Source organism: Crocodylus siamensis, chromosome 2 (assembly GCF_052110815.1).
Source record: "Crocodylus siamensis isolate JL-2025a chromosome 2, ASM5211081v1, whole genome shotgun sequence".
NCBI lineage: Eukaryota > Metazoa > Chordata > Crocodylia > Crocodylidae > Crocodylus > Crocodylus siamensis.
The window spans coordinates 138,610,708-138,622,664 of NC_143396.1; the positions used below are offsets into that span (position 1 = coordinate 138,610,708).

General features: G+C 43.1%; 1 pseudogene; it reads right to left on the reverse strand.

Moving 5' to 3' along the window:
- Positions 1 to 3,904: 3,904 nt before the first annotated feature.
- Positions 3,905 to 4,880, reverse strand: LOC149870828 (uncharacterized; annotated as a pseudogene).
- Between the last annotated feature and the right edge of the window lie 7,077 nt (positions 4,881 to 11,957).

An 11,957-nucleotide genomic window follows, 5' to 3' on the forward strand; every position in this document is an offset into this window, starting at 1 on the left:
GTGGCCTTGGGTCCACCATGATCCTCTGGCTGGGAAATTGGCTTTGTGGTCGGACCCAGAGGGTAGTAATTGATGGCAGTCGCTCATCATGGTGTCCTGTGACCAGTGCAGTCCCCCAAGGCTCTGTCCTTGGACCCATATTGTTCAACATCTTCATTAATGATGTGGACATTGGAGTCAGGAGCGGACTGGCCAAGTTTGCTGATGACACCAAACTTTGGGGCAAAGCATCCACACCAGAAGACAGCCGGGTGATCCAGGATGACCTGGACAGGCTCAGCAAATGGGCAGACGATAACCTGATGGTGTTTAACACCAAAAAATGAAAGTTTCTCCAACTTGGGAGGAAAAACCTGCAGCATCTTTATAGGCTCGGGAGTGCTACGCTGGTTAGCACTACAGAAGAAAGAGACTTGGGGTTCATCATTGACCACAAGATGACCATGAGCCTGCAATGTGATGCTGTGCTAGTAAAGCAACCAAAATGCTGGCTTGCATCCATAAATGCTTCTCAAGCTAATCCTGGGACATCATTCTCACCTTGTACTCAGCTTTGGTGAGGCCGCAGCTGGAGTACTGTGCCCAGTTTTGGGCTCCACAATTCCAAAAGGATGTGGAGAAGCTTGAAAGAGTCCGGAGAAGAGCCACGCACATGATCAGAGGTCAGGAAAACAGACCTTACGATGACAGGCTGAGAGCTGTGGGGCTCTTTAGCCTGGAAAAGTGCAGGCCCAGGGGTGACCTGATGGCCACCTATAAGTTTATCAGGGGTGACCACCAGGTTCTGGGGAAATGTTTGCTCACCAGAGTGCCCCAAGGGATGACAAGGTTGAATGGTCACAAACTACTGCAAGACCGTTTCAGGCTGGACATAAGGAAGAATTTCTTTACTGTCCGAGCCCCCAAGGTTTGGAACAGCCTGCCATCAGAGGTGGTTCAAGCACCTACATTGAACACCTTCAAAAGTAAATTGGATGCTTATTTTGCTGGGACCCTATGACCCCAGGTGACTTCCTGCCCTTGGGGCAGGGGGCTGGACTCGATGATCTTCCGTGGTCCCTTCCAGCCCTAATGTCTATGAAATCTATGAAATATGGGTGCATTTGTAGTGGTGACATTTTGCTGCAGATCTAATTAGTCAACTCCACAGTACAGCCCACATGAAGATGCACCTTGCATAAATAAAATGAATTACACTTAAAATGTTTCCATTTTCTGGCTTACCAATGTATCCTCCCCTATGGAGCAAACTTGGCAAGGCCCCTGAATTTGGTCTGGCAGAGAAGAGGCAGTGCTCTGAGAAGTGGAACATTGGGGTCAGAAATAGTAGCAGATTTACTTATATTGTTTATATACAGGGAGAAAAATAGGTGAAGGAGTGATTAAAACTTGAAGATTCCTTCAAGAAGACTTCAAAATAGGAAGCATTCACATTTGAAAAAAATAAAAGCACTCACAGGATAGTAATTTTGCTCCATCTCTCCATATGTTTCTATGTGATTGTATAGGTAATTTTTCTTTTACAATCAGGTGTGGACATAGCATCTAAAATACTCTCATGTTCCTTTTATTCTCTTTCAAGAAACTGAGTCTGAAGTCAGTAGCTAAACACAACACTATTTGTACATCTTTGCCCTCTGTTTTTCCCTCCCCATTTAAGATCCCCATTTTCCTTTTTCTTCTACCCCAGCCTGCTCCACCTCCACCCCACACTTTCTTTTTTCCCCCCATTTTGTTTTATATTGAGTTGCTGGAGCTGATAGGATAATAATGAACTGTAATGTATGCTAAACACAGCAGCCACACACTGCAGGCAATTTCTTTGGTGCTCAAATAAATCACATTGTAAAGGTTTTACTGGAAACTCCAGTGGATATTTAAATATTCTCTGGGTTAAGTTTATTCATTTTGTTTTGATTGAAACAATCAGAAAAGATTGCAAGGCTGTAATTTCAATGGGAGGTTAAAGTAGGCAACTGGCTGGGATGTGATCGTATTTACTTTAGACCTCGGCAGGGAGATTACTCCTGAGGATCTCATTAGACTGCATGATTAAAAAAAAGAAGCAGCAGCAGCAAATTTCCAATATCTAACACTCATACAGTACCTGCATAATGTTCTGCCTAGATGGAGGATTGCTTAATTTAACATTTAGCCTCATGCACTGGGAAAAAAAGACTTACTCTTAGTCAAACAATGGCTTACTCCCATGAGATCATAGGTACTAATATCAAAATGAAAACACAAGCACCAGAAACAGTACTCTGACAGGTAAATGGGAATACACAGGAGCCTGAGCCTCATAACAGCTGATTTATTTGGTTGTCCTCACTACAGCATTTACTTTTTAAAAGAAAGGAAGGCCTCCATGACTTCATACTTTGTGCCTGTAGGTGAAACCAAAGACTCTTATTAGGTTCTTGTAGAAATCCCTAATGAGATTTGTACAGTACACCTTGTCCTTCAGTAAAACTAATAAGTTCTGGTCTCTGGCTGTGTTCAAATACCTGTACCTTAACTAGTTCTCATCCTTCTCTCTCCTGTACCCCACCATGATTCTTCTCAATTCATTCCAACCACTAAGTTGGACTAGTTTTAATTTAAAAGTGCATCTCTGAAAAGCAGTACAAGAAAGAGTGTTATCCTGGCTAGTGATCAGTACACATGCACATGACGCACACTCATGATATTAAATGATGACTTGTTGTCTCAGAATGTGCATGTAATGAGGCACCATCACCATAATTTAACCGTGTAGTTCTGCTTAGTGGCAATATAGAGAAATTATTAATTAACCAATTTTATGATAGAATATACAGAGGCTATCGAGTAGCCTAAGGGGAAAGAGTGCTGTAATTTACCAATATCAGATGAATTAAATTATGAAAATGAGGTTCTAGAAGCCAAAGAAAGGGGGAGGGGGAGAATATAGCTATAAAAGAGTGAGTTTTTGTATTTTCCTGATTTGCTAATGATGTTTGTTGTATGTCCATCCTTAAGGTCATTTGTAATTTGTTCCATGCTGAGAATTATGACCAGGAGCAAGAAATGAGAAATTAATTTGTTTTAAATGATACTAGACATTATCAGTAGAGAGACAGAGAGAGGGAGAGAGAGACAGAGACTACATTCCAGCCACCAAAATGATTTCTAATGAACAGCTTAATTCTACCATCAGACAGGCCCAGAGCACCATGCAGTTTGGAAAATCAGTCATTGTGCAGTAACTTTCAGCCCAGATTCTTGGCCACACAGCATTAACCTCTGAATACACAATAAAATATAAAGATATGCTTCTGAGCCAATTTTGGTCATAATGTAAATGGCTACAGTTCAGTTGACTCAGGGGAAATCCAGGAAATTGCATGATTATACCAATGTAGAATTTGGATCTCTGGCCTGACGAACTGATTTTCCTTTGATAGATGTCAGTGTTAGGATATCTTGCAAGGTGTGAGCACCTGTAGTTCCTGCTGTCTTATTGGAGTTGAGGACCTTCCACACCTACATGTTAAGATTCCAAAGTCTACTTCAGTCAATGGAAGTCTTTTGTATGGCAATATAAGGACTATAGTCTTTATATAGTCTCTATATCAGGCCACTCTAGAGCAACTTGTTTAAGCATATGCCTAACTTTAAGCACACGAGTAATTCCATTTAATTAATAAAAACTGTTCACATACTTTAAATTAAGTATGTATTTAATTGCATTGCTGAAACAAACCATTGGGAAAGAAAGAGAGAGAGAGAGAGAGAGCGAGAGAAAGAAATACTTTTTTGACTTTTATGAAGGTTTATTAAGGGGAAAAAGAGGTAACAATCCAACAAAGTAATAAAACACTGCCCACACAGGGGCCCAGGTACAACAGACAGAGGCTGGGGCTTCAGCCTGCAAGGCCTGCCCTCACAGTCTAAAAATAAAAAATATCCAGTACATCAGCTTGCTGTGACCCCTGCCTCTACCCCAGGAAAGGGCTCGCAGTATCACAGTGAGGAATAAACAGCTACTCTCAACACTGTAGAACACCCCCTGAACTGCCCAATGTGCCTGGAAGGTGGGCACTGTCCGCTGGAGGACTTCATGCTCAAACTTCAGTGACAGGCGTGCCTGCACCAAAAACTGGAAAAGCCACAGGGCATCGTCTGAGCTGGCCCCAGCAAGCCAGTTTCTGCAGCTCTTGAGGATGGCCATTTTACCTGGCCAAGTAAGAAGTTGGCTAGACAAATGACACCCTCATTTGCCACCTGGGAGGGGAGGGAGAACAAGTAAATGGCCTCCGAGAAGACCAAGTCTAGCACCTCAAGTAAGGCATCAAGGGCAACAAATAGCAGTGACAGCTGGGGACATCTGAGAAAGGCATGATGAAGCTCCTCCTCCACTCCCCCTGGACAAAAGGGGCAGGATGCTGACACAGCTGGATCCACATGGTGCATGAGAGTGATGATGGCCAGTATCCCATGTAGCAGCTGCCACTGGAGGTCTTTTTGGAGATGGTGGGGTTTATAAAGCTTTTGCCACATGGGGCAGGCTGGGATGAGTGCCGGTATTGCTATGTGCTTCTGCCACATTGTGTCAAGCCAAGTGGCAAGGACACAGGCATGGCAAATGTGAATCACCCATAGATACAGGGCCTTCTGGGGGAGCACATTGAAGCAAATGCCAGTGCCACTGTCAGGAGGCATGGGAAGAGCCAATAAAGTGATGGGCCCACCACCCAAGTCACCATCCACAACTGAGACAACGGGCAGTGGTGGAAAAGGCTCACCCAGGACATCCCAAGTAGGGAAGGCTCTCTGTGCTCCAGGGCAGCTGCTACATCTGCTGGGAGAGTGGCCTGCACATCCCCCAGGAAGCGGGTGGCACAGTGGACCAAGCACATGCCCAAGCAGGCAGCAAGAGCCTCAGATGACAACCAGTCTGACTGAGTCATGTCAAGGAGGTGTCCTAGCTGAATGGTATGTGACTATAGGAGGGAGTCAACAAGCCTGCTAGAAGTGAGGCTTTGTAGCCTGCACTGCAGGGTTGGGTTATGGACCAGGAGCTCTTGCACTAACTGTGGAAACCTCAGATGCCTGGCCTGGGGCAGGAGGTAGAAGGCAGCTCACTGGGACCATTCCATGCTTCAATAAAAGGGCGGAAGGACACCCCAGTCCAGGACGGTGGGGTCCAGAAGGAAAAGCTCCTGGCTGAAACCAAGATCCCCCACCTGGTGCAAAAACAAATTAGCTAGCTACTGCCAGGGGAGGGGGTCCTTGCAGTATAGGAGATTTTTGAAGGCCTGTAGGTGGAAGGCCACCACCCAACATCACTTGCAAGCTTGTTAAGGAGAAAACTATAACACTGCATCGCTGGATTGGAGTGCAGCACTGCTGCAGCTTTAGCCGACACCACAAATGTCTCAGATTCTGGGAACCATTATGTATATCCTGTGCAACCCCACCAATGGTGCTTGGTTTAGTCTAGAAACTCAATGAGCTGTTCAACAGAGTATCCAGCACAGGGAGGTTCCTTAAAAGCAGGAACAGATTCTGGCTCTGGGGTGGGGACACTCCCTATTGAGGGGGGCACCTTAGCTGAATTGGGGGACACTATCTCTTCAGGGAGGACTTCTGCCAACTCATCCTCAGAGGCAGAATCAAAGTCCAACTCCAAGGAGAAGAAGCTGTACATGTCAGGTACTGAGAGCCGTTGAGCCCTAGGGGGAGCACTTGAACCCTCACCAGGACTCTCAGCATCAGTCCCTGTAGGAGCAGCATTGCCTGAGGAGTCCTGGGTGGGGACATCAGTCCATGATCTCTTGGGAGGGGTGCTCTCCTGGGCTAGGCACTCTTACTTCCAGAGCTGCTTGCGACTCCCAGAAGGTCCAACCTCCATGTTGACCTCATCAGGTTCAAGGATCTGAGAGGTGGGAGGAGGGCTGTTGGACTCCCCCACCACTTCTTCTACCCCCAGGTCACCTCCAAGCACTACAGGGTCTTGGAGAAGATGCTGAGGAGGCAGGCAGAGAAGGGGAGCTCTGCTCAGCTCCCCTCAAAGTGGTGGGGAGGTCTTGAGGGGATAACAAGGCCTTTTTTGAGACCCCCTTTTCTCTGGGACTTGCCCTTCCCAGCAGGAGGGGCTAAATCCTCCCCTGAGTGGGGAGGAAAGGGGGGATGTCCACTGCCACAGAGCTAACTGACTCCAGTGAAGTGGGGAGTGACTGGGAAGAAGGCGCTTCTGTACCTGACAGAGCTACTGCACCAGAGGTGGATGAGCCACCATTGGGTGCAGCAGCAGGTGGATCCACTGCAGCCAGTTGCTTCTTTGGGCGTTGGGTAGCCGGTGGGACCTGCTACCACAGTGGAAACATGAGGTGCCCCCAGTAGACCTCTTAACACTGCTCATCAAATAGAAACGACATGGAGTGAGGAAAACCCCGACCCTCCCTGTTGAGAAGCATAAACAGCTGCCTTTTAAAGGATAGGACATGTTCAGGGGCCTTGCTGCTTAGCAGCAGTATATGGACTGGCCCTGTAACCATGCCATAAGGGCACAGGTGGTTAGTGAGGTGATCATCCAAAAGAAATGGAGGCATGTTTGAGGCTACCACAAAAATGGCTGGTATGTCTAGGGGCGTTGCAAGGCAAAAAGCACCCCTGACAGACACACCTGCTACCACAACCTCATGCACTAAAGCAAGGGAGCTGAGGGAGATAATGGGGACTGAACTCACCCAGGCACCATAGAGGACATGTCTGCAGCCCACGAGTGCCCTCACAGCAGCAGCTCACTCCTCCACTCCAATGGAGGGAGGGACATGAAGTTGAAGACCAGGCTCTGGTCCAGAGGGGCTGAAGCCCCAGCAGTTCACTGCCTTCATCCATTCCAGCAAAAAAAAAGAGTTAACCCTGCAAGGAACCAGGAGGTGGGGCATGGGCAGCCCTCTCCTGCAGGGAACAAAGAAGCTGGAAACAAAAATCTAACTAAACCCAGGAAATTTAGGCTGGAGAGCAGGAAGAACTTTCTGACTATGAGAGTGGTGAGGCATTGGAAGAGGCTATCCAGAGATGTTGTGGAATCTCCACTGTTGGAAACTTTCCAAAGAAGGTTAGAAAGATACTTGGCTGGAGTGGTTTAGTTAAGGATAATCCTGCCTTGAGCAGGGAATTGGACTAGATGCCTTTATGAGGTCCCTTTCTAGCTCTACTTTCCTGTGATCATAAGCTACTGTGGGAATTTTGTATATAAGAAATATAGAGCATCTAAGACTTTTCTAAAGATACCAACATAAGTAAATAAATATATAGAAAGAACCATAGAGAAGGCCTGCTGTGTGCCCTGCTCAGAGAAAGTACAATAATCAAGTCTCCTGGTTATGAAGGTGTGTGTCACTAATGTGAGTTTTTATGGGATACATGTGATTGTGGTCTACATACATTGCCCAGTGAGGCAGGGGAAAGGAATCAGAACTGATAAGAGCCACTTCTCAGACAATGGAAAAGAAAAGACACCAGAATGTTTCACCAGGGTGACCTGTCTGCTCAAAACAACTAGGATTACAGAAGGAAAAAAATCTAACTATACTGATGATCTCTACCCAGCACAAAGATTTCTCTTTTGGCTGAGTTAAGAATATGTTCAATATTGCCCAAATATTTATTTGTTCAGTGACTAAACCAAACTGGGGTGGTGGTGGGGGGAGAGGGATGGACAGAGTGGGGGAAAACATAAAGAGGACTGGTCAAAAATGGTAATCATTTCCAGTATCACATTTAATTTTGTTTGAACTTTTTTTCATGGAATTTTGGGGCTTCTAATGCAATGAAATTGTTTTTAGTTCCATTTCAACTCAAACAATATCATTTAATTCTTATAAAAACATTTTTTCTTTTTATTCCCCCTTTCTCCTCTCTATTCTTTCAGTGTTTTTATCAAAAATCCTCACAATTATCCATATTTCCTTTCAAGAGCCATTATTTGTTTTTAAAAAGGAAAATGTTAATCTGGCTTCGATATAGATAAACAAAAATAATAGTGTTACACAATGCAATATTTAATTTCATGAATATGTTAAATACAGGTCAGTAGGAATTTATTTTATTCAAGAAGGGAAAATAGTTTTATTAAACATTTTTTACAAGTGACTCCTTGTCAATTGCCAACCAGCTTAGGCGTTGAGCAGCAGAGCATGTAAGATAACTCAAGGATTTTATCTTATAATTCAGATCCCATCATAGAATCATAAGAATAGCTATAGATGATTGTATAATAAAGCAACCAAAATTTCAGTAAATAATTTATTCACTGATTGAAAATATTGTGAATTTTTGGCCAAATATTTGACTATCTACCAGACTGACCAATTAAAAGATGAAAAATATTAATGAGTACTATACTCACCAGTTTAAGAGCAAATGTGACCTGTACCATGAATAAGTATTCTGAGAACAACTCTTATCATACCATTGTGGGTATGTGTCATTTCCAATTGTCCATCATGGCAAAAAATATTGAAAGCTGTGCAGAGGTCTATCGTGGCCAAAATGGCCAAATGACACTGACCTAAGATTAATGGGCCCTGAAAAAAGAGGTTTCCACACCCAAAGAAGTTAGAACTAGCTGACTTAGAGGTGGTTAAAAAAACTATTAGCCATTTTTACAGCTGAAGAAAAGGGAGAAGAGGTTAAGAGTCTTGCTCAAGGCCTCAGAGGAAATGAGTTTTAGAGTAAATTCAGTGTAGTTCAGATTTGTCTTCCCACCCAGCATGAACTTTTACCACTGGACCATTGCTGTCTTTTGATTTATAAGGTGCAATCAGCAACCTACTAAAGTCAGTGAACAGATTCTCATGGAATTCGGTATCAAGCCTGTTGTTTTGCAATAATCAGCTATATCAAACAGCAGTGTACATTCCAATAATGTTTCTTTCAAATATTGAAAAAAGAATGATTTCTGCTTCTCCTATCTCTTTTCTTCATGGACAGTTTGACTGGTTTAATGGTGAAGCTATGATAGCGTTTTGGTAATGTCACAGTCTCTTTCTTAGAATATCAAAATATTTGGTCAATAAATCTACTTCCCCACTCTCTTAACATTTGGGAGCTTTTAGATCCAGCATGATGGCATGAGCGCATCATTAAATAAAGTGAATAAATGACACATTGTCACAATTTATAAAGTTTGAAAAATGAAATCTCACTGGATTTCATTTTCTTCTCTTGTATGGAAAGGAAAGAAAATAGTCGGCCAAGGTATCTCAGAGAGAGATTTTATCTAGTCTCTTTAGACAAAGACATGTGCATAAATGTAGCTTTGTAATTTCATAGGTAAGTACCTGTACGGTTGAAGAAGAGTCTATGTGATTTAGAAGCATGTCTCACAAGCTTGGCATTAGACTTGCAAGCCTAAGTCACTGTTGTGCTTTTGAAAATCCAGCTTTGACTATCTGAAGTCTTTAGTACTCAGGTGCTCTTCTGGAAAGGCCTGGGAAATGCTGAATACTCACTACTTTTGAGAAGTAGGTACCTAGACATAGACTTACAAGCCTAGCTTTAAGCAGCTACTTTTGAAAACCTTGGCCTAAATTAAGTCACTCTTTATTTCCAGCAATGTGAAGAAAAATTGAGATCAGCGACAATGGCTTATCAGGCTCATATTGTTTATTTATTGTAAACCACAGCTGTCTGTTGAGTGCCTGCTCGTGACTGACAAACAAATGAGTTTACCCTTCATGTATCTGAAAGTGATACCGAGAATCTCCACATCCCGTATTTTAATTTTTGTGTCCTTCTTTGTCATTTTCCCAATGAAAATTACCTCAGCACTGATCTCAATGTTAATGTATTCCTGCTTACATTTGACTTCTGAATATGTTATGGCTAATTATCATTACACAGGATGAGAGATCAGAGCCCTGAGTGAGGTGCTTGGTATGGGAACAAAAGGAGGCCAACTCTGCATCTTGGCATTGGGCCCAAAAATTGTGATTGAGCATCTTGAAACTGATGGGGTCTGGATTTTTAGTTTTAGTTTTATTTTAGTATTTTTTGTGAAGTGGGGGAGGGGTAGGGACGGGGCTAAAATTTCCCCTTGAACATGATGTCAATATGTTGGCACGTCTCCTTTTATTAAGATGCCATCCAACTGATAACAAGTCCTGCTGTGTTTTACCAACATAAAAAATTAGACTGGAGACCGAAGAGCGGCAGGTGGCTTTTGGCACCAAGAAATAATCACACTTGATGTGGAAAGTAAAGTAAAAGGAGCCATCTGTTCACTGCAGGAGGACGTGAAAAATCACATTAACATATTGTCACTAACATCATGAAATACACAGTTAATAATAAATTTAGTTATCATGGCAAGCTGCATTGGATGTTTCCTTCAAAAAAGTATTGTGTGTAAGATGTGCTAGCTCACACCCTTTTATTGGGAGAGATTTTTTTTGTTTGAAAGCCTTAACCATGCCATTTGTCATCGCCTATGTGAGCAGACATGCATCTCCTCCACTGGGAGAGTGAATGACTTTTCTGATTCCCTCTCCTCCCTTTGCCCTTTAATCTGCTGTGTTTAGCTCCATCTTTCTTTCTTGACTGGCAGCTAAGTGCACTAAATGGGAGAGAGAGAGGAAAAGGAAAGAAAGAGAAGAAAAAGAAGTCTTTGACTCACAATACACATTGTCAGCTTATGCCCATTGAAGTAACTGGAAATTTTTCCTTTGACTTCAATTGGCTTTGGATTAAATTAGCACCCAGTGCTACTTGCTATGATATCAAAGTCTTTCTTGGTATAAGACCATTCCTTTTTTCCTTCTCAAAAGGATTTATTATCTGTTGGAAAGATATTGGACCTCCACATTTGGTCCTGTCCTTGGTCCTTGCTGCAATGACCATGCAACTAGACTTAGCTTAGAAGCAAGTATGTCTCTGTATTAGCCTCCCACAAGTGATCAGTTTATGACATGCCTAGAGGCTGAGAGGAAAATGGGTGCTCAACTCCAAAGATACATGGCCCTGCCTTGGCCTCTTGTATATTTTTCCTTACGTCTTACAAAGCATTTTCCTGCTTACAAGCATTGTTTGAAGATGTAGTTTGCCTAAGTTAGTAAATAACAGTTTGCTTGAGTTAATGGTTATTTTAGCAAACATTGTGCAAGACTTGCTCTGTCAGTTTGGTTTCTTCAAGATCTTTATAGACTAAGTAAATAAAATATATATGTATAGAGAACACAAGATTTGTGAACCTAAGTTCACTTTATCAGATTGTGTTGGTCTATAAGGGTGAATATTTACCTTGCCTTCTGACTAAGAGAGCTAACTACCTCTGTCTTTAAGATCTTTCCACTCCCCTTAGCTGGTTTCACCCTGGTGATAAACATCATTCATTTGTTCACATTTCATTGTGTGATCTACTTTACTCAGGCCAATATTGGGGATAAACTTCACCCATAGATTCAGCCCATCAGGTTATAGAGTCCAACATTCACAGCATGAGTATTTTTTCCCCCCCTTTGCCTTCCCTTCTTGGTAGACATGGCAGATTTCCTGAATCTGTGATGTCTGTACAGTGAAAGAGAGCTGCTTTTATAGATCTCTTTGTGTATTAAAGTTGGTGAGCTGTTGTTCATTTTATATAGCAAAGCTTTCTTGAAAGGAAAACTCTGGCTAAGTACAGAAAATAAAAAACCCAAGGTTGAATTGATTCAGTCTTTGCAGGTTAGTCTAAGCTGCAAGGAATGAATCAATATGCAAATGAACAGACATTCACTTTTGATTTAGGAAATGCAGCCGCATGTCTATGGTGGTTCAAGTCAGAAGCCGGGGCTTAAGTCAGAAGCCGGGGTGGAGCGGGGCACTAGAGCGCAGCTCTCTGGCATGCAGCCAGCGTGTGTGTTTGCTTCCTCTTCCTGCTGCCCCCAAGCTCTTTTGGATTTGCAGTCCACTATCATAAGAGCAGGACTCTGTAGGTTGCTCATCAC